Genomic DNA, 6,393 nt, shown 5'->3' on the forward strand with positions numbered 1-6,393 from the left:
TCTCTCAGCAGTAGTAGTAGCAGTAGCAGTAGCAGTAGTAGTAGCAGTAGCAGTAGTAGTAGTAGTAGTAGCAGTATATTTATATGTATGTATGTATGTATGTATGTATGTATGTATGTACGTATGTATGTATGTACGTATGTATGTATGTATGTATATTTATATAGTGGTTAAATCCCACCACTCTACATCCACTGCTAAATGTAATCTATCATTTAATTTCTAGCATTAAACTGCTAAAAATGAACAGATAATTGTTCTAACAAACTACTAAACACTTGACTAAATGAAAGTCTAGTTTTTGTCATCGTTTTAGAAGCAATTATTCTTAGTGTAGCTAAACTAACAGGTGTCCAAAACCAAACATTTCAACTATCAAAGGGTAGAAACATCTGCCTGCAGCTTCCATGTCTGCCTGGTGATGAGCACCTTTTTCTTCCTCTCCAGCAAATGCAGCAGCTCCAGCCAAAGTTGAAGATGGTATAATGTACAAAGACTGCATGGTATTCCAAATGGAAACATCAAAATAAGCAGGCTTGCCGTTTGTGAAATTAGGATGATACACATCCCCAGGACGATTAAAAGAAGTGCTACTGCAATGCTCCTCAAGGCAAGAATCAGCATCATGAACAAGTGATGTGTGATAGATGATGTCTCGAAGAGCTTTTGATGTCAGAATCGTAGAGAACAGTGACCAGACCCAAGGAGATAATTTCTAAATGAATGAATTGTATGTCCACACATACAATGTATGGCCTTGGGAAAATCTGGAAAGATAGGAATTCCCAGCCAGAGTTTGACTGCAATCACAAATTCATGCAAAGCCATACCAAGGCCTAACTTTGGGTTTGGAATTGCCCGAAACCAGGCTGCAGCATGAATCAATGATAGTGTTTTAGACGAGCATTATCTCAAAGGCTGCGAGATTCCTTGAGGTTAGCAAAGATGGAACACTCTATCTGTGACTGTAGAGACTTCTGAGCCATAGATGACAAGTCTGTAGTAACCTCCGTATGAAAACCAGCAAAGATGTTCCTAAAATGACTGTGAGCTTCATCTTCTCCAGGTATTATCCAGAAAGTGAGGCATCAGATGTTGTTGTGGTTGTAAAGTAGGTCATACCAAATGTCTGAACATAGTTGGAGTAACAAAAATGAAATTGTCGGGTAGAATAGCAACTGGAATGAAAGCTGCTGGTGCAGTTGTTTTTGCTTGTCTAAAACCAAGACCTCCCAAAACGCATGGGTACAATCGCCTGTTGCCACGCATGATTAGGTAAACAAGCAAGCATCAATATTTCCAGAGAATGATGAAGGCTTGCATCAAATGCAGTAAAACGAGACATAGTATGGTTAGGATAGACAGTTCAAAGAATGTGATTAATCTTGCACAAACCAAGACACGATCGAAGAAGATGGAACTCAATTTGTGAATTCCTGAGATCAGTTAAACGACTCTGCATTTAAAGAACACTGTTCACACGTTTGCTAATAACCTCATCAAGAAAGTGATCAGACCCAATTATTGGAGAACCAAAAAGTTCTGCTCCACTTTACATCAAACAAATTTGACGTATAGCAGTTGGAAATTCTGAGAACATTTGGTCACCTGTTAGCCAAAATATTTCACATTTGTCTAAATTGAGAAATGAAGGGCCTTTCTCCAACATCGAGTTCAATTACTGGCAAACTGCATGACGAGAACCTCCATTCTCCTTGCATAAGGCAGTGAGGGGTGCTTCAATAAGCCATAGAGCAATAAGAGAATTCAAGCTTCCTGAAAGTGTCATACACATGAACTTTGTACGTTGATCGAGGCAAGTCTGCGAAGCTGGAACTACAGATCCGGCTACTGCATCCAACAAGTGCTGTGCTCTAAGTTGTGAACCCCCGGGGTGGTACCTCTGGGAAAAGCCTTCTAGCATTAAGAACTGAGGTCGACTCATATGCCAAACTTGGAGGCATGTCGTCAGAAACACAAGGAGGTCATGTTAAAAAAGATGTTGTTTAAGTTCATCAAATGCATCTTTGTCATGATGAGGAGCACAACCAGTGGAAGTGAGAGCACGTATAGCATCACCATAAAGACCTTCCTGTGCTAGATTGATAGAACGAGTGGTGTTTTCTTTCCTTTGTAGAGTTGTTTTGAAAAATACGAGAAACTGCATCATTTCTGGCTTCCCTCCATAAATCGACAAGTTGACCTTCTTGCCAGCAATTTAAACGAGAAGACAATAAAGTTAAAACAACATGTCTCTTTTTCCTTCCACCCCTAGGAGGTGTTCTAAGACTGCACTTTGCAACGATAAACAATCTCACAAAGCCCCAAAGTCCATACAAATATCCATGCTCAAGTTCAATAGCCAGTACTTGGGCAAGTAACAGTCTTATCGATCGAGGAACATGAGCAATTGAATACACTGAAAGAGTAACAGCTTCATTCATGACAGCTCAAAAATCCTATGTTCATCACCATCCGGGCAAACAAGTGAAGCAGCTGCATGAATTCCAGTCAATACTAAATCATCTGACAAAGTTGATTTCAATTTAGCATTTGCAGAGGTATGGTTTAGACATGACAACAACTTAGTTTCCGATATTTCAGACAATTCAAGAAATCGTCAGGTTACCTCATTCTGTACATTAGCAATATTATTATCACTTGAGTCAAATGAGCTGGAGTAACAAGAAGTACTATTAGTCTTGTCTGGTTAAGAGAATCCACGAGACAAAGCAGTAATGTTTTAGAAACCACTTGGAATCACTTGGTTTGACCATCAGATCCCTGCATCTCGGCTTTCCTGCTCCTTGCGTACGATGACAGTATTTCCAGTGACAAGAGTATACGAAGCCACACATAGAGCAGACATTTCGTTTGTGAGCATCAAGAAAGCTGGCATCTGGAAACGAATGTCTTGTAATATGTTCCACATTTATTTGTTGCCAAAGAGAAGAATCATTGCTGACTACTCTGTCACAAATAGGACACTTACATGTACCGGATCTGGATCTGACAGGATTCAAAGAGCCGAAGTCGTCTTCGTCGTCATCTGAGCACTCGCAGCTGCCATCAATGATTGTTGACTGAGACAAACTGAAGCCATCATAGTTACTAAGCCCAAACAATCGATAACCACTCACTCGTAGTCAAACGACTTGACGTAACGGTTGTAGAGATTCAAAAATATTATTCCTGCAAAACGTCTAGAATTGCTTCAAACTGTGAAGAACAGTGTTAGAGGAAAGGACTAAAGGCTGTTGATTCCTCAATATATAATTGCTGCTGTTATGAATGAAGCGCTGACTCTTCCTATTTTCACAGTTGCTCAAATCTCAACGTCAGTACGTCCTCTTCTTGCTAAAGTTCTTTTTAAAGAATTTCGTCTATGTGCCACTGAAGATGTTCTACACTTTATTCAACGGCGGCCATTTCCCAAGTCTGTTTTATGTGTTCCACCTCAATGCAGAAAAAAGAAGTGTTTCTAGATCAAAAGTGTTCTGACTTCTTGCCTGAAACAGTGGCAGAAAGGAGATTTTATCTTCATGGTTAGCTGCTGGAGCTGAAGCCAGCAATAGTTGTCGAGCTGCTGATGCTGATGTCAGGAAAGGTAATGTGTGTTGTTGCATCAAGTCAGCATGGGAAGGACGTTACGGTGACACTGTACATTCCTTGTTGTCTCAAGGCTGTGCAAGTCACAACGATTCTCAAGCTTTAGATGATCTTACATCTCGACATCCTGATCATGATCTTCTTTTCTGGTCAAACGACATTCCTACTTCTCTGGTGATCGAGAACCGAGATGTTCTCTTAGAGCTTCAGGCCTTTCCAAGAGGTAGCAGCCCAAGTGGATGTCAGCTTAGAGCTCAACACCTGTTGGAATCAATGAGTGGAACAATAGCACCTACAGCCCAATTCTGTTTGAACAATCTCACCTTTCTGATGAATACAGTTAGCCGGAAAGCTATACCTTCTAGTATTACATGAAGATAACATTCAATTCCTTTCAAACTTAATACTTGTGTTGAACAACTGATATCATCATAGAAATACAATTTGAATTAGAACTATTATGATTAATTAAAAGCCATCTCTATCAGCCACTTAAAGGGAAACTCTCACTAAAATCAACCATCTCTCATATGAAAACTGTCATGTCATGACAACCCTTTGCAACCATTTACTGCAGAAGTTTTCCGTAACAAAGAAATAAAGCATTAAAATTACCTGCGTGGGCGTGTTTAGTACCCATATGTGGCATGAGTGTAACTCTGATTGTTGGTTAGCAAGGAAGACTGATACCTGTGCACATTTCAAGGTAAGGATTGTGAGACATATGGTGTCAAGTTGTGATTTATTGACTAAAGCAAACTAGGACCCCAAAGTTATCACACAAGTATCAACTGTGTCAATACAACCGTGGAGCCTCAGAAGGAGACCCTTCTTAGATTAGTTCATAGATCATGTCTCGCTACATTTTGGGTGCGCTAGGAGTACGTGGTATGGTTAAACCTATTAAACCTAAAGTAGTTACTTACAGAGAGTAAGATTTCTGCTACATACAGGAAATTGTCTGAACAACTCGTTGCCCATTCTCTGCTTCTGTGGCTGTCTGGACCGTAGGTTTCCTGCAGGAAGATACCAGGCCTTGTATCTTTCTTTCAACAAGTTTTAGTATTTTGGTGAGAGTTCTCCTTTAAAGACATTGTAATTCATGTGCACTTTGCAGCAAAACTAAGTGACATTTAAATAACTAAATATAAAATATGTAATAAGTGAAAAACAAAGCAGGGATGACTGCATACTCTAAGCTAGTACTTGAAGAAATAGGGGTCAAAACTTTAGATGCAGCCAAACTAAGTGACATCCAAATAACTATTATAATTGCAGATGAAGATATTAATATCAACTATTCAAACTATGTCAAAATATTAACATGACCAGTACAAGTTTGTATGTGCAGTTTAACTTCAAAAACTGCACATTTGCAGAAGTAGTGTTCAGATATGTTCATACTTAGGCACCAATTTCAAATAATCGGAGCTCTAGTATGACAATTAATTATCTTTTTTCAACTGGGCCACAATTTTTGGCACAATTGGCTTCATCACTATGGAAACGGCAAATAATATTGTAAAAATGGTGCACAAGCAGGTATCAAAATATGCAACAAAGGTTACATTAACAAATGATATGTTGCTGAATAAGTCAAGTTGAATTTTGACGCAGATGGCGCACACGAGACAGATATCAATATGCAAATTAAGTTTATGTTGCCAAATGTGTCATGTTGCCAAATGTGCCATGTTGCCAAATGGGTCATGTTGCTGAATATGCAACTTAAGTTAAGTTGCCAAATGTGACATGTTGCCAAATGGGTTACGTTGAAGTTGACACAAATGGTGCGCCATACACACTCTTGTCCTGTCCTGTTAAAAAACTACCGTAAAACGGTCACGCTTGCCTCCAAGAGGCAACAAGTCCAATGAATAAACATTGTACTTGCTAGAATTCTAAACATCTGTGAACTGTCAATCCTCCTTTACTTTGGAACCATTTGAAACAATTTGAACATTGGATTGCACCCTGTTGTTCCCTTATAGGTTTCCTTCTTTCTTCATACACTTGTGTCTCGCCTTATCACTCTGTCTCCTAAAGGTCCCGGAGCACACCTCACACATCACATCCCTGACTGCCACGGGAGAACATGCCCCATTCTCTCTCTCCAACGTTCCAAACTATCATGACACAATGTACTCCAGCCCGTTCTCGACCTCACAGCCTCATCATACCATTCCTCCTCTGATACTTCAATGTCTTTAAAATCTCTTCTCATCATATCTCTCCATCTCTTCTTTGGACTACATCTGGGGCAAGGCTGAGGCAATCAACCAAATAAGGTTCACACACACACACACGTGTGCAAGTACACGTCTTGTTAAATTCAGTCGGATGTTAAAAAGACTGTTAAATACAGTCTGGCATTGAAAAGAACAAGGCATAATAGTGTACTCAATCACTTAGTTGGGTCTAGACTTTTTAACACACGTACCATTCACCCGAACCGTTTTCTTCAATGTACTGTACACTGTTAAATTCAGTCAGATAGTGCGTGCTAGACGTTAGACAAATGGCCAGTTCTTCGTTAAACTGCAACCAACAGACATCTGCTCTCATTGCTTCTTATGGTCAGATGCAAGGGTTTATTTAGTATTGATAATCCTAGACGAACTCTATTTAAAGCATTAGAAAGACCTTATTCATGGAGTTAACTATAAATGCATGCTATAATACGGACTTAGGTATTTAACACTGAGTAAGATTAGTTCAAGTAGGGTACAATGAAAAAGCTCCCCTTTGTCTAACGCATGCTATTTGAGCGAATTTAATGTACAT

This window comes from Corticium candelabrum, chromosome 4 (assembly GCF_963422355.1).
Source record: "Corticium candelabrum chromosome 4, ooCorCand1.1, whole genome shotgun sequence".
In the NCBI taxonomy this organism is placed as follows: Eukaryota; Metazoa; Porifera; class Homoscleromorpha; order Homosclerophorida; family Plakinidae; genus Corticium; species Corticium candelabrum.